The sequence below is a fragment of the Triturus cristatus genome, chromosome 8, assembly GCF_964204655.1.
Source record: "Triturus cristatus chromosome 8, aTriCri1.1, whole genome shotgun sequence".
In the NCBI taxonomy this organism is placed as follows: Eukaryota; Metazoa; Chordata; class Amphibia; order Caudata; family Salamandridae; genus Triturus; species Triturus cristatus.
In genome coordinates, this window is record NC_140591.1 from 735,659,455 (window position 1) to 735,678,627 (window position 19,173).

At 41.8% G+C, this 19,173-nt stretch overlaps 14 non-coding genes across 14 annotated transcripts; all 14 read left to right on the plus strand.

Moving 5' to 3' along the window:
• The first annotated feature begins 244 nt into the window (after positions 1–244).
• TRNAP-UGG (transfer RNA proline (anticodon UGG)) lies at positions 245–316 on the plus strand. Its single transcript has one exon. It is a non-coding gene; the product is annotated as a tRNA-Pro (tRNA).
• Positions 317–588: 272 nt separating this feature from the next.
• On the plus strand, positions 589–661 carry TRNAV-CAC (transfer RNA valine (anticodon CAC)). The gene has a single exon. It is a non-coding gene; the product is annotated as a tRNA-Val (tRNA).
• Positions 662–2,641: 1,980 nt separating this feature from the next.
• On the plus strand, positions 2,642–2,713 carry TRNAP-UGG (transfer RNA proline (anticodon UGG)). Its single transcript has one exon. It is a non-coding gene; the product is annotated as a tRNA-Pro (tRNA).
• Positions 2,714–2,985: 272 nt separating this feature from the next.
• On the plus strand, positions 2,986–3,058 carry TRNAV-CAC (transfer RNA valine (anticodon CAC)). Its single transcript has one exon. It is a non-coding gene; the product is annotated as a tRNA-Val (tRNA).
• Positions 3,059–5,382: 2,324 nt separating this feature from the next.
• On the plus strand, positions 5,383–5,455 carry TRNAV-CAC (transfer RNA valine (anticodon CAC)). The gene has a single exon. It is a non-coding gene; the product is annotated as a tRNA-Val (tRNA).
• A 1,980-nt stretch (positions 5,456–7,435) lies between these two features.
• Positions 7,436–7,507, plus strand: TRNAP-UGG (transfer RNA proline (anticodon UGG)). Its single transcript has one exon. It is a non-coding gene; the product is annotated as a tRNA-Pro (tRNA).
• Positions 7,508–7,779: 272 nt separating this feature from the next.
• Positions 7,780–7,852, plus strand: TRNAV-CAC (transfer RNA valine (anticodon CAC)). Its single transcript has one exon. It is a non-coding gene; the product is annotated as a tRNA-Val (tRNA).
• A 1,980-nt stretch (positions 7,853–9,832) lies between these two features.
• Positions 9,833–9,904, plus strand: TRNAP-UGG (transfer RNA proline (anticodon UGG)). Its single transcript has one exon. It is a non-coding gene; the product is annotated as a tRNA-Pro (tRNA).
• Positions 9,905–10,176: 272 nt separating this feature from the next.
• Positions 10,177–10,249, plus strand: TRNAV-CAC (transfer RNA valine (anticodon CAC)). Its single transcript has one exon. It is a non-coding gene; the product is annotated as a tRNA-Val (tRNA).
• A 2,324-nt stretch (positions 10,250–12,573) lies between these two features.
• TRNAV-CAC (transfer RNA valine (anticodon CAC)) lies at positions 12,574–12,646 on the plus strand. Its single transcript has one exon. It is a non-coding gene; the product is annotated as a tRNA-Val (tRNA).
• A 1,980-nt stretch (positions 12,647–14,626) lies between these two features.
• On the plus strand, positions 14,627–14,698 carry TRNAP-UGG (transfer RNA proline (anticodon UGG)). The gene has a single exon. It is a non-coding gene; the product is annotated as a tRNA-Pro (tRNA).
• A 272-nt stretch (positions 14,699–14,970) lies between these two features.
• Positions 14,971–15,043, plus strand: TRNAV-CAC (transfer RNA valine (anticodon CAC)). The gene has a single exon. It is a non-coding gene; the product is annotated as a tRNA-Val (tRNA).
• Positions 15,044–17,023: 1,980 nt separating this feature from the next.
• On the plus strand, positions 17,024–17,095 carry TRNAP-UGG (transfer RNA proline (anticodon UGG)). Its single transcript has one exon. It is a non-coding gene; the product is annotated as a tRNA-Pro (tRNA).
• A 272-nt stretch (positions 17,096–17,367) lies between these two features.
• On the plus strand, positions 17,368–17,440 carry TRNAV-CAC (transfer RNA valine (anticodon CAC)). The gene has a single exon. It is a non-coding gene; the product is annotated as a tRNA-Val (tRNA).
• The last annotated feature ends 1,733 nt before the right edge of the window (positions 17,441–19,173 follow it).

Sequence of the window (19,173 nt, forward strand, 5' to 3'; positions counted from 1 at the left end):
TTCTCATTAAGCTTCAGCCACTGAAGAAATATATAAATAAGGGCTGACTTCCTGTAAGACGTGTCCAAAGCTGGGACGGAATAAAAGGAGACACTTGTAAATGATAGTGCTATCGTTTGAGAAAGGGTAAGTTGAGACTGACTTTCATGCGTATTCACAGACCAAGCATCATAAAGATACCAGCATGATCTTCATTGCGGGCTTAGAGCCGGTATTAGCTTTTGAGAGGTAAGAGGATTTTGAGGGCTCGTTGGTCTAGGGGTATGATTCTCGCTTTGGGTGCGAGAGGTCCCGGGTTCAAATCCCGGACGAGCCCTTTTCTTGGTACTCTTTTCAAGTTGTTTTGAAGTTTGCGTTTCAAAACCAACATCAATTTTTTCTTTGCAGTAGTGGATAATTCTTTGCTAGAGTCTCATGCTTCAGCCCTGCCCAGTCTGAGCTAATACCAAACATCTGGTCTTGCATGGCATGTACGAGCGTTCAGCTAGGGATGTCGGGCAGGTTGCATGAAAGAAATCTAAAGCCAGAGGCCCATGGAATAGCCAGTTCGGAGCAGTTTCATTACAGAAAAATCAACTGTAGGTATCTGTTTCTGTAGTGTAGTGGTTATCACGTTCGCCTCACACGCGAAAGGTCCCCGGTTCGAAACCGGGCAGAAACAGTTGTTATATTGTGTTGGCTACAATGTTGATAGGTGCCGTTTTGCCATGGAATTGTCCAAGCCCTGAAGATTATTTCATGCAATCTCGTTCCAAGAAAGGGAATTCTCTCAAAACACTAAAGTAATCGGCGTGTGGATGTATCTGTTGGTTCTCAGACCTTGCTTTCAAAAGAGCCCTGCAATCGGTTCACTGCTCACCTAGAACAAGCATTAACATGGAGAATTGTTGGCACCAACAGGAATCTTATTTTAGTGGAGTGTTTCTGGCTTTGAGTGCAGAGGCCCTCGGCTCAATTCCAAGATGATCCTTCTCAGGGTGATGATACAAATGCATTGTCACCTTTACGTTTAATGTCAGAATCATTTATTTCCAGTTGGTGGTGTAAGAATGTTTGCAACAGTATGGCGATTTTTCCTAGCCATGCATGAATGAAAGCATATCACTCGCCTTTAGGTGTTTTTCTAATACATTGATATTTGCATCTTCCTTCCTAGCCTGCATGTTTGACTATCTTACAGGCTGCATGTAATAAGTATCACATCAGGGCCCTTCTTCTACTCAATTCACAACTGTTCTATCACGACATAGATAAGAAAGCTGCATCTGCTTTTGTTGTGTAGTGGTAATCAGGTTTACCTGACGTGTGAAAGCCCCATGCTTTGAAAGTACACAGTAACAAAGAAACCGATGACTTTTATAAAAAGGTGTCATGTGTGTCTCTTACTTTGCACAAAAAGTGCCAGAGATGACTTCATTTGCAGTCACTTGAAAAGTAGGGATTCTCCAATAAATGGTAAATGGTTGAAACAAATCTGAAGAAATGCATGACATACCTGTGTGTGTGTGTGTATGCATGTATGTATATATAGGGAGAGAGAGAGCGTCAATATAAACAGACTTTATTTCAATCAAGCTGTCTTTTCTATCCTTCAGGAGCAGAATGTTCTGATCATCAGCGCTCCAGAATGTAGTGTTTTCTTGGCAAGCATCACATATTGTGATGTGTTAGCTAAAAGTTCCATATCCTAGAGACTGATATATTCCTCTGTACTTGTACCTTGGGGATTCATCAAAACCTGGCATCATAAGCAGCTTTCTACTGCCACAGACTGGACAGCGAAACAATTTAAAATATCCCAGAAAAAGAAAATAAGCATGCTTAATCAGAGCTTTCTGGACAGGAAGGACATTTGAGCAAGTGAGGAATAAGCACTGCTTTTGTTAATTTGCATAGGCAGAATAGAGACTTCTGGGAAAAGGCCGAAATTACAGTCACAGAAAATGGCTGCATCTATAGAGAACGCTAAGAAGTGTTGGCAGCTTTTCCTCTGACCCTGGCCACTTTTACAAGCAATCCTATGATAGTCAGCAGGACCCACCCTAAAAAGGAAGGGGCATCCACTTGGACCCTTTCCACCTTTTCTAAATCTCGCCTGATCGAGCCTGATTGAGCACTGATTGAGCAGATAAGCACATGTCATTCTCATTTCAGAAAGGTATTGGTTAGCTTGCTGCTAGCAGCTCAGTTATGTTATGATGTTAGAGGCTATGCAAGGAATGCTTTAGTCCAGCGATATGCAGTTTTTAATGCGCCTTGCATTCAGCAGGAAGATCTTTAGCTTGAATCTGTGGCCTAGGTATTCACCTTGGTATTTCTTTTGGCACAAAGTGAAGGAGTATTTGAGAGAAAATGCACAATGTGTTTCTTATGTTGTTATGAACAACTTGTTACTCTTTCTCATTAAGCTTCAGCCACTGAAGAAATATATAAATAAGGGCTGACTTCCTGTAAGACGTGTCCAAAGCTGGGACGGAATAAAAGGAGACACTTGTAAATGATAGTGCTATCGTTTGAGAAAGGGTAAGTTGAGACTGACTTTCATGCGTATTCACAGACCAAGCATCATAAAGATACCAGCATGATCTTCATTGCGGGCTTAGAGCCGGTATTAGCTTTTGAGAGGTAAGAGGATTTTGAGGGCTCGTTGGTCTAGGGGTATGATTCTCGCTTTGGGTGCGAGAGGTCCCGGGTTCAAATCCCGGACGAGCCCTTTTCTTGGTACTCTTTTCAAGTTGTTTTGAAGTTTGCGTTTCAAAACCAACATCAATTTTTTCTTTGCAGTAGTGGATAATTCTTTGCTAGAGTCTCATGCTTCAGCCCTGCCCAGTCTGAGCTAATACCAAACATCTGGTCTTGCATGGCATGTACGAGCGTTCAGCTAGGGATGTCGGGCAGGTTGCATGAAAGAAATCTAAAGCCAGAGGCCCATGGAATAGCCAGTTCGGAGCAGTTTCATTACAGAAAAATCAACTGTAGGTATCTGTTTCTGTAGTGTAGTGGTTATCACGTTCGCCTCACACGCGAAAGGTCCCCGGTTCGAAACCGGGCAGAAACAGTTGTTATATTGTGTTGGCTACAATGTTGATAGGTGCCGTTTTGCCATGGAATTGTCCAAGCCCTGAAGATTATTTCATGCAATCTCGTTCCAAGAAAGGGAATTCTCTCAAAACACTAAAGTAATCGGCGTGTGGATGTATCTGTTGGTTCTCAGACCTTGCTTTCAAAAGAGCCCTGCAATCGGTTCACTGCTCACCTAGAACAAGCATTAACATGGAGAATTGTTGGCACCAACAGGAATCTTATTTTAGTGGAGTGTTTCTGGCTTTGAGTGCAGAGGCCCTCGGCTCAATTCCAAGATGATCCTTCTCAGGGTGATGATACAAATGCATTGTCACCTTTACGTTTAATGTCAGAATCATTTATTTCCAGTTGGTGGTGTAAGAATGTTTGCAACAGTATGGCGATTTTTCCTAGCCATGCATGAATGAAAGCATATCACTCGCCTTTAGGTGTTTTTCTAATACATTGATATTTGCATCTTCCTTCCTAGCCTGCATGTTTGACTATCTTACAGGCTGCATGTAATAAGTATCACATCAGAGCCCTTCTTCTACTCAATTCACAACTGTTCTATCACGACATAGATAAGAAAGCTGCATCTGCTTTTGTTGTGTAGTGGTAATCAGGTTTACCTGACGTGTGAAAGCCCCATGCTTTGAAAGTACACAGTAACAAAGAAACCGATGACTTTTATAAAAAGGTGTCATGTGTGTCTCTTACTTTGCACAAAAAGTGCCAGAGATGACTTCATTTGCAGTCACTTGAAAAGTAGGGATTCTCCAATAAATGGTAAATGGTTGAAACAAATCTGAAGAAATGCATGACATACCTGTGTGTGTGTGTGTATGCATGTATGTATATATAGGGAGAGAGAGAGCGTCAATATAAACAGACTTTATTTCAATCAAGCTGTCTTTTCTATCCTTCAGGAGCAGAATGTTCTGATCATCAGCGCTCCAGAATGTAGTGTTTTCTTGGCAAGCATCACATATTGTGATGTGTTAGCTAAAAGTTCCATATCCTAGAGACTGATATATTCCTCTGTACTTGTACCTTGGGGATTCATCAAAACCTGGCATCATAAGCAGCTTTCTACTGCCACAGACTGGACAGCGAAACAATTTAAAATATCCCAGAAAAAGAAAATAAGCATGCTTAATCAGAGCTTTCTGGACAGGAAGGACATTTGAGCAAGTGAGGAATAAGCACTGCTTTTGTTAATTTGCATAGGCAGAATAGAGACTTCTGGGAAAAGGCCGAAATTACAGTCACAGAAAATGGCTGCATCTATAGAGAACGCTAAGAAGTGTTGGCAGCTTTTCCTCTGACCCTGGCCACTTTTACAAGCAATCCTATGATAGTCAGCAGGACCCACCCTAAAAAGGAAGGGGCATCCACTTGGACCCTTTCCACCTTTTCTAAATCTCGCCTGATCGAGCCTGATTGAGCACTGATTGAGCAGATAAGCACATGTCATTCTCATTTCAGAAAGGTATTGGTTAGCTTGCTGCTAGCAGCTCAGTTATGTTATGATGTTAGAGGCTATGCAAGGAATGCTTTAGTCCAGCGATATGCAGTTTTTATTGCGCCTTGCATTCAGCAGGAAGATCTTTAGCTTGAATCTGTGGCCTAGGTATTCACCTTGGTATTTCTTTTGGCACAAAGTGAAGGAGTATTTAAGAGAAAATGCACAATGTGTTTCTTATGTTGTTATGAACAACTTGTTACTCTTTCTCATTAAGCTTCAGCCACTGAAGAAATATATAAATAAGGGCTGACTTCCTGTAAGACGTGTCCAAAGCTGGGACGGAATAAAAGGAGACACTTGTAAATGATAGTGCTATCGTTTGAGAAAGGGTAAGTTGAGACTGACTTTCATGCGTATTCACAGACCAAGCATCATAAAGATACCAGCATGATCTTCATTGCGGGCTTAGAGCCGGTATTAGCTTTTGAGAGGTAAGAGGATTTTGAGGGCTCGTTGGTCGAGGGGTATGATTCTCGCTTTGGGTGCGAGAGGTCCCGGGTTCAAATCCCGGACGAGCCCTTTTCTTGGTACTCTTTTCAAGTTGTTTTGAAGTTTGCGTTTCAAAACCAACATCAATTTTTTCTTTGCAGTAGTGGATAATTCTTTGCTAGAGTCTCATGCTTCAGCCCTGCCCAGTCTGAGCTAATACCAAACATCTGGTCTTGCATGGCATGTACGAGCGTTCAGCTAGGGATGTCGGGCAGGTTGCATGAAAGAAATCTAAAGCCAGAGGCCCATGGAATAGCCAGTTCGGAGCAGTTTCATTACAGAAAAATCAACTGTAGGTATCTGTTTCTGTAGTGTAGTGGTTATCACGTTCGCCTCACACGCGAAAGGTCCCCGGTTCGAAACCGGGCAGAAACAGTTGTTATATTGTGTTGGCTACAATGTTGATAGGTGCCGTTTTGCCATGGAATTGTCCAAGCCCTGAAGATTATTTCATGCAATCTCGTTCCAAGAAAGGGAATTCTCTCAAAACACTAAAGTAATCGGCGTGTGGATGTATCTGTTGGTTCTCAGACCTTGCTTTCAAAAGAGCCCTGCAATCGGTTCACTGCTCACCTAGAACAAGCATTAACATGGAGAATTGTTGGCACCAACAGGAATCTTATTTTAGTGGAGTGTTTCTGGCTTTGAGTGCAGAGGCCCTCGGCTCAATTCCAAGATGATCCTTCTCAGGGTGATGATACAAATGCATTGTCACCTTTACGTTTAATGTCAGAATCATTTATTTCCAGTTGGTGGTGTAAGAATGTTTACAACAGTATGGCGATTTTTCCTAGCCATGCATGAATGAAAGCATATCACTCGCCTTTAGGTGTTTTTCTAATACATTGATATTTGCATCTTCCTTCCTAGCCTGCATGTTTGACTATCTTACAGGCTGCATGTAATAAGTATCACATCAGGGCCCTTCTTCTACTCAATTCACAACTGTTCTATCACGACATAGATAAGAAAGCTGCATCTGCTTTTGTTGTGTAGTGGTAATCAGGTTTACCTGACGTGTGAAAGCCCCATGCTTTGAAAGTACACAGTAACAAAGAAACCGATGACTTTTATAAAAAGGTGTCATGTGTGTCTCTTACTTTGCACAAAAAGTGCCAGAGATGACTTCATTTGCAGTCACTTGAAAAGTAGGGATTCTCCAATAAATGGTAAATGGTTGAAACAAATCTGAAGAAATGCATGACATACCTGTGTGTGTGTGTGTATGCATGTATGTATATATAGGGAGAGAGAGAGCGTCAATATAAACAGACTTTATTTCAATCAAGCTGTCTTTTCTATCCTTCAGGAGCAGAATGTTCTGATCATCAGCGCTCCAGAATGTAGTGTTTTCTTGGCAAGCATCACATATTGTGATGTGTTAGCTAAAAGTTCCATATCCTAGAGACTGATATATTCCTCTGTACTTGTACCTTGGGGATTCATCAAAACCTGGCATCATAAGCAGCTTTCTACTGCCACAGACTGGACAGCGAAACAATTTAAAATATCCCAGAAAAAGAAAATAAGCATGCTTAATCAGAGCTTTCTGGACAGGAAGGACATTTGAGCAAGTGAGGAATAAGCACTGCTTTTGTTAATTTGCATAGGCAGAATAGAGACTTCTGGGAAAAGGCCGAAATTACAGTCACAGAAAATGGCTGCATCTATAGAGAACGCTAAGAAGTGTTGGCAGCTTTTCCTCTGACCCTGGCCACTTTTACAAGCAATCCTATGATAGTCAGCAGGACCCACCCTAAAAAGGAAGGGGCATCCACTTGGACCCTTTCCACCTTTTCTAAATCTCGCCTGATCGAGCCTGATTGAGCACTGATTGAGCAGATAAGCACATGTCATTCTCATTTCAGAAAGGTATTGGTTAGCTTGCTGCTAGCAGCTCAGTTATGTTATGATGTTAGAGGCTATGCAAGGAATGCTTTAGTCCAGCGATATGCAGTTTTTAATGCGCCTTGCATTCAGCAGGAAGATCTTTAGCTTGAATCTGTGGCCTAGGTATTCACCTTGGTATTTCTTTTGGCACAAAGTGAAGGAGTATTTAAGAGAAAATGCACAATGTGTTTCTTATGTTGTTATGAACAACTTGTTACTCTTTCTCATTAAGCTTCAGCCACTGAAGAAATATATAAATAAGGGCTGACTTCCTGTAAGACGTGTCCAAAGCTGGGACGGAATAAAAGGAGACACTTGTAAATGATAGTGCTATCGTTTGAGAAAGGGTAAGTTGAGACTGACTTTCATGCGTATTCACAGACCAAGCATCATAAAGATACCAGCATGATCTTCATTGCGGGCTTAGAGCCGGTATTAGCTTTTGAGAGGTAAGAGGATTTTGAGGGCTCGTTGGTCTAGGGGTATGATTCTCGCTTTGGGTGCGAGAGGTCCCGGGTTCAAATCCCGGACGAGCCCTTTTCTTGGTACTCTTTTCAAGTTGTTTTGAAGTTTGCGTTTCAAAACCAACATCAATTTTTTCTTTGCAGTAGTGGATAATTCTTTGCTAGAGTCTCATGCTTCAGCCCTGCCCAGTCTGAGCTAATACCAAACATCTGGTCTTGCATGGCATGTACGAGCGTTCAGCTAGGGATGTCGGGCAGGTTGCATGAAAGAAATCTAAAGCCAGAGGCCCATGGAATAGCCAGTTCGGAGCAGTTTCATTACAGAAAAATCAACTGTAGGTATCTGTTTCTGTAGTGTAGTGGTTATCACGTTCGCCTCACACGCGAAAGGTCCCCGGTTCGAAACCGGGCAGAAACAGTTGTTATATTGTGTTGGCTACAATGTTGATAGGTGCCGTTTTGCCATGGAATTGTCCAAGCCCTGAAGATTATTTCATGCAATCTCGTTCCAAGAAAGGGAATTCTCTCAAAACACTAAAGTAATCGGCGTGTGGATGTATCTGTTGGTTCTCAGACCTTGCTTTCAAAAGAGCCCTGCAATCGGTTCACTGCTCACCTAGAACAAGCATTAACATGGAGAATTGTTGGCACCAACAGGAATCTTATTTTAGTGGAGTGTTTCTGGCTTTGAGTGCAGAGGCCCTCGGCTCAATTCCAAGATGATCCTTCTCAGGGTGATGATACAAATGCATTGTCACCTTTACGTTTAATGTCAGAATCATTTATTTCCAGTTGGTGGTGTAAGAATGTTTGCAACAGTATGGCGATTTTTCCTAGCCATGCATGAATGAAAGCATATCACTCGCCTTTAGGTGTTTTTCTAATACATTGATATTTGCATCTTCCTTCCTAGCCTGCATGTTTGACTATCTTACAGGCTGCATGTAATAAGTATCACATCAGGGCCCTTCTTCTACTCAATTCACAACTGTTCTATCACGACATAGATAAGAAAGCTGCATCTGCTTTTGTTGTGTAGTGGTAATCAGGTTTACCTGACGTGTGAAAGCCCCATGCTTTGAAAGTACACAGTAACAAAGAAACCGATGACTTTTATAAAAAGGTGTCATGTGTGTCTCTTACTTTGCACAAAAAGTGCCAGAGATGACTTCATTTGCAGTCACTTGAAAAGTAGGGATTCTCCAATAAATGGTAAATGGTTGAAACAAATCTGAAGAAATGCATGACATACCTGTGTGTGTGTGTGTATGCATGTATGTATATATAGGGAGAGAGAGAGCGTCAATATAAACAGACTTTATTTCAATCAAGCTGTCTTTTCTATCCTTCAGGAGCAGAATGTTCTGATCATCAGCGCTCCAGAATGTAGTGTTTTCTTGGCAAGCATCACATATTGTGATGTGTTAGCTAAAAGTTCCATATCCTAGAGACTGATATATTCCTCTGTACTTGTACCTTGGGGATTCATCAAAACCTGGCATCATAAGCAGCTTTCTACTGCCACAGACTGGACAGCGAAACAATTTAAAATATCCCAGAAAAAGAAAATAAGCATGCTTAATCAGAGCTTTCTGGACAGGAAGGACATTTGAGCAAGTGAGGAATAAGCACTGCTTTTGTTAATTTGCATAGGCAGAATAGAGACTTCTGGGAAAAGGCCGAAATTACAGTCACAGAAAATGGCTGCATCTATAGAGAACGCTAAGAAGTGTTGGCAGCTTTTCCTCTGACCCTGGCCACTTTTACAAGCAATCCTATGATAGTCAGCAGGACCCACCCTAAAAAGGAAGGGGCATCCACTTGGACCCTTTCCACCTTTTCTAAATCTCGCCTGATCGAGCCTGATTGAGCACTGATTGAGCAGATAAGCACATGTCATTCTCATTTCAGAAAGGTATTGGTTAGCTTGCTGCTAGCAGCTCAGTTATGTTATGATGTTAGAGGCTATGCAAGGAATGCTTTAGTCCAGCGATATGCAGTTTTTAATGCGCCTTGCATTCAGCAGGAAGATCTTTAGCTTGAATCTGTGGCCTAGGTATTCACCTTGGTATTTCTTTTGGCACAAAGTGAAGGAGTATTTGAGAGAAAATGCACAATGTGTTTCTTATGTTGTTATGAACAACTTGTTACTCTTTCTCATTAAGCTTCAGCCACTGAAGAAATATATAAATAAGGGCTGACTTCCTGTAAGACGTGTCCAAAGCTGGGACGGAATAAAAGGAGACACTTGTAAATGATAGTGCTATCGTTTGAGAAAGGGTAAGTTGAGACTGACTTTCATGCGTATTCACAGACCAAGCATCATAAAGATACCAGGATGATCTTCATTGCGGGCTTAGAGCCGGTATTAGCTTTTGAGAGGTAAGAGGATTTTGAGGGCTCGTTGGTCTAGGGGTATGATTCTCGCTTTGGGTGCGAGAGGTCCCGGGTTCAAATCCCGGACGAGCCCTTTTCTTGGTACTCTTTTCAAGTTGTTTTGAAGTTTGCGTTTCAAAACCAACATCAATTTTTTCTTTGCAGTAGTGGATAATTCTTTGCTAGAGTCTCATGCTTCAGCCCTGCCCAGTCTGAGCTAATACCAAACATCTGGTCTTGCATGGCATGTACGAGCGTTCAGCTAGGGATGTCGGGCAGGTTGCATGAAAGAAATCTAAAGCCAGAGGCCCATGGAATAGCCAGTTCGGAGCAGTTTCATTACAGAAAAATCAACTGTAGGTATCTGTTTCTGTAGTGTAGTGGTTATCACGTTCGCCTCACACGCGAAAGGTCCCCGGTTCGAAACCGGGCAGAAACAGTTGTTATATTGTGTTGGCTACAATGTTGATAGGTGCCGTTTTGCCATGGAATTGTCCAAGCCCTGAAGATTATTTCATGCAATCTCGTTCCAAGAAAGGGAATTCTCTCAAAACACTAAAGTAATCGGCGTGTGGATGTATCTGTTGGTTCTCAGACCTTGCTTTCAAAAGAGCCCTGCAATCGGTTCACTGCTCACCTAGAACAAGCATTAACATGGAGAATTGTTGGCACCAACAGGAATCTTATTTTAGTGGAGTGTTTCTGGCTTTGAGTGCAGAGGCCCTCGGCTCAATTCCAAGATGATCCTTCTCAGGGTGATGATACAAATGCATTGTCACCTTTACGTTTAATGTCAGAATCATTTATTTCCAGTTGGTGGTGTAAGAATGTTTGCAACAGTATGGCGATTTTTCCTAGCCATGCATGAATGAAAGCATATCACTCGCCTTTAGGTGTTTTTCTAATACATTGATATTTGCATCTTCCTTCCTAGCCTGCATGTTTGACTATCTTACAGGCTGCATGTAATAAGTATCACATCAGAGCCCTTCTTCTACTCAATTCACAACTGTTCTATCACGACATAGATAAGAAAGCTGCATCTGCTTTTGTTGTGTAGTGGTAATCAGGTTTACCTGACGTGTGAAAGCCCCATGCTTTGAAAGTACACAGTAACAAAGAAACCGATGACTTTTATAAAAAGGTGTCATGTGTGTCTCTTACTTTGCACAAAAAGTGCCAGAGATGACTTCATTTGCAGTCACTTGAAAAGTAGGGATTCTCCAATAAATGGTAAATGGTTGAAACAAATCTGAAGAAATGCATGACATACCTGTGTGTGTGTGTGTATGCATGTATGTATATATAGGGAGAGAGAGAGCGTCAATATAAACAGACTTTATTTCAATCAAGCTGTCTTTTCTATCCTTCAGGAGCAGAATGTTCTGATCATCAGCGCTCCAGAATGTAGTGTTTTCTTGGCAAGCATCACATATTGTGATGTGTTAGCTAAAAGTTCCATATCCTAGAGACTGATATATTCCTCTGTACTTGTACCTTGGGGATTCATCAAAACCTGGCATCATAAGCAGCTTTCTACTGCCACAGACTGGACAGCGAAACAATTTAAAATATCCCAGAAAAAGAAAATAAGCATGCTTAATCAGAGCTTTCTGGACAGGAAGGACATTTGAGCAAGTGAGGAATAAGCACTGCTTTTGTTAATTTGCATAGGCAGAATAGAGACTTCTGGGAAAAGGCCGAAATTACAGTCACAGAAAATGGCTGCATCTATAGAGAACGCTAAGAAGTGTTGGCAGCTTTTCCTCTGACCCTGGCCACTTTTACAAGCAATCCTATGATAGTCAGCAGGACCCACCCTAAAAAGGAAGGGGCATCCACTTGGACCCTTTCCACCTTTTCTAAATCTCGCCTGATTGAGCCTGATTGAGCACTGATTGAGCAGATAAGCACATGTCATTCTCATTTCAGAAAGGTATTGGTTAGCTTGCTGCTAGCAGCTCAGTTATGTTATGATGTTAGAGGCTATGCAAGGAATGCTTTAGTCCAGCGATATGCAGTTTTTATTGCGCCTTGCATTCAGCAGGAAGATCTTTAGCTTGAATCTGTGGCCTAGGTATTCACCTTGGTATTTCTTTTGGCACAAAGTGAAGGAGTATTTAAGAGAAAATGCACAATGTGTTTCTTATGTTGTTATGAACAACTTGTTACTCTTTCTCATTAAGCTTCAGCCACTGAAGAAATATATAAATAAGGGCTGACTTCCTGTAAGACGTGTCCAAAGCTGGGACGGAATAAAAGGAGACACTTGTAAATGATAGTGCTATCGTTTGAGAAAGGGTAAGTTGAGACTGACTTTCATGCGTATTCACAGACCAAGCATCATAAAGATACCAGCATGATCTTCATTGCGGGCTTAGAGCCGGTATTAGCTTTTGAGAGGTAAGAGGATTTTGAGGGCTCGTTGGTCGAGGGGTATGATTCTCGCTTTGGGTGCGAGAGGTCCCGGGTTCAAATCCCGGACGAGCCCTTTTCTTGGTACTCTTTTCAAGTTGTTTTGAAGTTTGCGTTTCAAAACCAACATCAATTTTTTCTTTGCAGTAGTGGATAATTCTTTGCTAGAGTCTCATGCTTCAGCCCTGCCCAGTCTGAGCTAATACCAAACATCTGGTCTTGCATGGCATGTACGAGCGTTCAGCTAGGGATGTCGGGCAGGTTGCATGAAAGAAATCTAAAGCCAGAGGCCCATGGAATAGCCAGTTCGGAGCAGTTTCATTACAGAAAAATCAACTGTAGGTATCTGTTTCTGTAGTGTAGTGGTTATCACGTTCGCCTCACACGCGAAAGGTCCCCGGTTCGAAACCGGGCAGAAACAGTTGTTATATTGTGTTGGCTACAATGTTGATAGGTGCCGTTTTGCCATGGAATTGTCCAAGCCCTGAAGATTATTTCATGCAATCTCGTTCCAAGAAAGGGAATTCTCTCAAAACACTAAAGTAATCGGCGTGTGGATGTATCTGTTGGTTCTCAGACCTTGCTTTCAAAAGAGCCCTGCAATCGGTTCACTGCTCACCTAGAACAAGCATTAACATGGAGAATTGTTGGCACCAACAGGAATCTTATTTTAGTGGAGTGTTTCTGGCTTTGAGTGCAGAGGCCCTCGGCTCAATTCCAAGATGATCCTTCTCAGGGTGATGATACAAATGCATTGTCACCTTTACGTTTAATGTCAGAATCATTTATTTCCAGTTGGTGGTGTAAGAATGTTTACAACAGTATGGCGATTTTTCCTAGCCATGCATGAATGAAAGCATATCACTCGCCTTTAGGTGTTTTTCTAATACATTGATATTTGCATCTTCCTTCCTAGCCTGCATGTTTGACTATCTTACAGGCTGCATGTAATAAGTATCACATCAGGGCCCTTCTTCTACTCAATTCACAACTGTTCTATCACGACATAGATAAGAAAGCTGCATCTGCTTTTGTTGTGTAGTGGTAATCAGGTTTACCTGACGTGTGAAAGCCCCATGCTTTGAAAGTACACAGTAACAAAGAAACCGATGACTTTTATAAAAAGGTGTCATGTGTGTCTCTTACTTTGCACAAAAAGTGCCAGAGATGACTTCATTTGCAGTCACTTGAAAAGTAGGGATTCTCCAATAAATGGTAAATGGTTGAAACAAATCTGAAGAAATGCATGACATACCTGTGTGTGTGTGTGTATGCATGTATGTATATATAGGGAGAGAGAGAGCGTCAATATAAACAGACTTTATTTCAATCAAGCTGTCTTTTCTATCCTTCAGGAGCAGAATGTTCTGATCATCAGCGCTCCAGAATGTAGTGTTTTCTTGGCAAGCATCACATATTGTGATGTGTTAGCTAAAAGTTCCATATCCTAGAGACTGATATATTCCTCTGTACTTGTACCTTGGGGATTCATCAAAACCTGGCATCATAAGCAGCTTTCTACTGCCACAGACTGGACAGCGAAACAATTTAAAATATCCCAGAAAAAGAAAATAAGCATGCTTAATCAGAGCTTTCTGGACAGGAAGGACATTTGAGCAAGTGAGGAATAAGCACTGCTTTTGTTAATTTGCATAGGCAGAATAGAGACTTCTGGGAAAAGGCCGAAATTACAGTCACAGAAAATGGCTGCATCTATAGAGAACGCTAAGAAGTGTTGGCAGCTTTTCCTCTGACCCTGGCCACTTTTACAAGCAATCCTATGATAGTCAGCAGGACCCACCCTAAAAAGGAAGGGGCATCCACTTGGACCCTTTCCACCTTTTCTAAATCTCGCCTGATCGAGCCTGATTGAGCACTGATTGAGCAGATAAGCACATGTCATTCTCATTTCAGAAAGGTATTGGTTAGCTTGCTGCTAGCAGCTCAGTTATGTTATGATGTTAGAGGCTATGCAAGGAATGCTTTAGTCCAGCGATATGCAGTTTTTAATGCGCCTTGCATTCAGCAGGAAGATCTTTAGCTTGAATCTGTGGCCTAGGTATTCACCTTGGTATTTCTTTTGGCACAAAGTGAAGGAGTATTTGAGAGAAAATGCACAATGTGTTTCTTATGTTGTTATGAACAACTTGTTACTCTTTCTCATTAAGCTTCAGCCACTGAAGAAATATATAAATAAGGGCTGACTTCCTGTAAGACGTGTCCAAAGCTGGGACGGAATAAAAGGAGACACTTGTAAATGATAGTGCTATCGTTTGAGAAAGGGTAAGTTGAGACTGACTTTCATGCGTATTCACAGACCAAGCATCATAAAGATACCAGCATGATCTTCATTGCGGGCTTAGAGCCGGTATTAGCTTTTGAGAGGTAAGAGGATTTTGAGGGCTCGTTGGTCTAGGGGTATGATTCTCGCTTTGGGTGCGAGAGGTCCCGGGTTCAAATCCCGGACGAGCCCTTTTCTTGGTACTCTTTTCAAGTTGTTTTGAAGTTTGCGTTTCAAAACCAACATCAATTTTTTCTTTGCAGTAGTGGATAATTCTTTGCTAGAGTCTCATGCTTCAGCCCTGCCCAGTCTGAGCTAATACCAAACATCTGGTCTTGCATGGCATGTACGAGCGTTCAGCTAGGGATGTCGGGCAGGTTGCATGAAAGAAATCTAAAGCCAGAGGCCCATGGAATAGCCAGTTCGGAGCAGTTTCATTACAGAAAAATCAACTGTAGGTATCTGTTTCTGTAGTGTAGTGGTTATCACGTTCGCCTCACACGCGAAAGGTCCCCGGTTCGAAACCGGGCAGAAACAGTTGTTATATTGTGTTGGCTACAATGTTGATAGGTGCCGTTTTGCCATGGAATTGTCCAAGCCCTGAAGATTATTTCATGCAATCTCGTTCCAAGAAAGGGAATTCTCTCAAAACACTAAAGTAATCGGCGTGTGGATGTATCTGTTGGTTCTCAGACCTTGCTTTCAAAAGAGCCCTGCAATCGGTTCACTGCTCACCTAGAACAAGCATTAACATGGAGAATTGTTGGCACCAACAGGAATCTTATTTTAGTGGAGTGTTTCTGGCTTTGAGTGCAGAGGCCCTCGGCTCAATTCCAAGATGATCCTTCTCAGGGTGATGATACAAATGCATTGTCACCTTTACGTTTAATGTCAGAATCATTTATTTCCAGTTGGTGGTGTAAGAATGTTTGCAACAGTATGGCGATTTTTCCTAGCCATGCATGAATGAAAGCATATCACTCGCCTTTAGGTGTTTTTCTAATACATTGATATTTGCATCTTCCTTCCTAGCCTGCATGTTTGACTATCTTACAGGCTGCATGTAATAAGTATCACATCAGGGCCCTTCTTCTACTCAATTCACAACTGTTCTATCACGACATAGATAAGAAAGCTGCATCTGCTTTTGTTGTGTAGTGGTAATCAGGTTTACCTGACGTGTGAAAGCCCCATGCTTTGAAAGTACACAGTAACAAAGAAACCGATGACTTTTATAAAAAGGTGTCATGTGTGTCTCTTACTTTGCACAAAAAGTGCCAGAGATGACTTCATTTGCAGTCACTTGAAAAGTAGGGATTCTCCAATAAATGGTAAATGGTTGAAACAAATCTGAAGAAATGCATGACATACCTGTGTGTGTGTGTGTATGCATGTATGTATATATAGGGAGAGAGAGAGCGTCAATATAAACAGACTTTATTTCAATCAAGCTGTCTTTTCTATCCTTCAGGAGCAGAATGTTCTGATCATCAGCGCTCCAGAATGTAGTGTTTTCTTGGCAAGCATCACATATTGTGATGTGTTAGCTAAAAGTTCCATATCCTAGAGACTGATATATTCCTCTGTACTTGTACATTGGGGATTCATCAAAACCTGGCATCATAAGCAGCTTTCTACTGCCACAGACTGGACAGCGAAACAATTTAAAATATCCCAGAAAAAGAAAATAAGCATGCTTAATCAGAGCTTTCTGGACAGGAAGGACATTTGAGCAAGTGAGGAATAAGCACTGCTTTTGTTAATTTGCATAGGCAGAATAGAGACTTCTGGGAAAAGGCCGAAATTACAGTCACAGAAAATGGCTGCATCTATAGAGAACGCTAAGAAGTGTTGGCAGCTTTTCCTCTGACCCTGGCCACTTTTACAAGCAATCCTATGATAGTCAGCAGGACCCACCCTAAAAAGGAAGGGGCATCCACTTGGACCCTTTCCACCTTTTCTAAATCTCGCCTGATCGAGCCTGATTGAGCACTGATTGAGCAGATAAGCACATGTCATTCTCATTTCAGAAAGGTATTGGTTAGCTTGCTGCTAGCAGCTCAGTTATGTTATGATGTTAGAGGCTATGCAAGGAATGCTTTAGTCCAGCGATATGCAGTTTTTAATGCGCCTTGCATTCAGCAGGAAGATCTTTAGCTTGAATCTGTGGCCTAGGTATTCACCTTGGTATTTCTTTTGGCACAAAGTGAAGGAGTATTTAAGAGAAAATGCACAATGTGTTTCTTATGTTGTTATGAACAACTTGTTACTCTTTCTCATTAAGCTTCAGCCACTGAAGAAATATATAAATAAGGGCTGACTTCCTGTAAGACGTGTCCAAAGCTGGGACGGAATAAAAGGAGACACTTGTAAATGATAGTGCTATCGTTTGAGAAAGGGTAAGTTGAGACTGACTTTCATGCGTATTCACAGACCAAGCATCATAAAGATACCAGCATGATCTTCATTGCGGGCTTAGAGCCGGTATTAGCTTTTGAGAGGTAAGAGGATTTTGAGGGCTCGTTGGTCTAGGGGTATGATTCTCGCTTTGGGTGCGAGAGGTCCCGGGTTCAAATCCCGGACGAGCCCTTTTCTTGGTACTCTTTTCAAGTTGTTTTGAAGTTTGCGTTTCAAAACCAACATCAATTTTTTCTTTGCAGTAGTGGATAATTCTTTGCTAGAGTCTCATGCTTCAGCCCTGCCCAGTCTGAGCTAATACCAAACATCTGGTCTTGCATGGCATGTACGAGCGTTCAGCTAGGGATGTCGGGCAGGTTGCATGAAAGAAATCTAAAGCCAGAGGCCCATGGAATAGCCAGTTCGGAGCAGTTTCATTACAGAAAAATCAACTGTAGGTATCTGTTTCTGTAGTGTAGTGGTTATCACGTTCGCCTCACACGCGAAAGGTCCCCGGTTCGAAACCGGGCAGAAACAGTTGTTATATTGTGTTGGCTACAATGTTGATAGGTGCCGTTTTGCCATGGAATTGTCCAAGCCCTGAAGATTATTTCATGCAATCTCGTTCCAAGAAAGGGAATTCTCTCAAAACACTAAAGTAATCGGCGTGTGGATGTATCTGTTGGTTCTCAGACCTTGCTTTCAAAAGAGCCCTGCAATCGGTTCACTGCTCACCTAGAACAAGCATTAACATGGAGAATTGTTGGCACCAACAGGAATCTTATTTTAGTGGAGTGTTTCTGGCTTTGAGTGCAGAGGCCCTCGGCTCAATTCCAAGATGATCCTTCTCAGGGTGATGATACAAATGCATTGTCACCTTTACGTTTAATGTCAGAATCATTTATTTCCAGTTGGTGGTGTAAGAATGTTTGCAACAGTATGGCGATTTTTCCTAGCCATGCATGAATGAAAGCATATCACTCGCCTTTAGGTGTTTTTCTAATACATTGATATTTGCATCTTCCTTCCTAGCCTGCATGTTTGACTATCTTACAGGCTGCATGTAATAAGTATCACATCAGGGCCCTTCTTCTACTCAATTCACAACTGTTCTATCACGACATAGATAAGAAAGCTGCATCTGCTTTTGTTGTGTAGTGGTAATCAGGTTTACCTGACGTGTGAAAGCCCCATGCTTTGAAAGTACACAGTAACAAAGAAACCGATGACTTTTATAAAAAGGTGTCATGTGTGTCTCTTACTTTGCACAAAAAGTGCCAGAGATGACTTCATTTGCAGTCACTTGAAAAGTAGGGATTCTCCAATAAATGGTAAATGGTTGAAACAAATCTGAAGAAATGCATGACATACCTGTGTGTGTGTGTGTATGCATGTATGTATATATAGGGAGAGAGAGAGCGTCAATATAAACAGACTTTATTTCAATCAAGCTGTCTTTTCTATCCTTCAGGAGCAGAATGTTCTGATCATCAGCGCTCCAGAATGTAGTGTTTTCTTGGCAAGCATCACATATTGTGATGTGTTAGCTAAAAGTTCCATATCCTAGAGACTGATATATTCCTCTGTACTTGTACCTTGGGGATTCATCAAAACCTGGCATCATAAGCAGCTTTCTACTGCCACAGACTGGACAGCGAAACAATTTAAAATATCCCAGAAAAAGAAAATAAGCATGCTTAATCAGAGCTTTCTGGACAGGAAGGACATTTGAGCAAGTGAGGAATAAGCACTGCTTTTGTTAATTTGCATAGGCAGAATAGAGACTTCTGGGAAAAGGCCGAAATTACAGTCACAGAAAATGGCTGCATCTATAGAGAACGCTAAGAAGTGTTGGCAGCTTTTCCTCTGACCCTGGCCACTTTTACAAGCAATCCTATGATAGTCAGCAGGACCCACCCTAAAAAGGAAGGGGCATCCACTTGGACCCTTTCCACCTTTTCTAAATCTCGCCTGATCGAGCCTGATTGAGCACTGATTGAGCAGATAAGCACATGTCATTCTCATTTCAGAAAGGTATTGGTTAGCTTGCTGCTAGCAGCTCAGTTATGTTATGATGTTAGAGGCTATGCAAGGAATGCTTTAGTCCAGCGATATGCAGTTTTTAATGCGCCTTGCATTCAGCAGGAAGATCTTTAGCTTGAATCTGTGGCCTAGGTATTCACCTTGGTATTTCTTTTGGCACAAAGTGAAGGAGTATTTAAGAGAAAATGCACAATGTGTTTCTTATGTTGTTATGAACAACTTGTTAC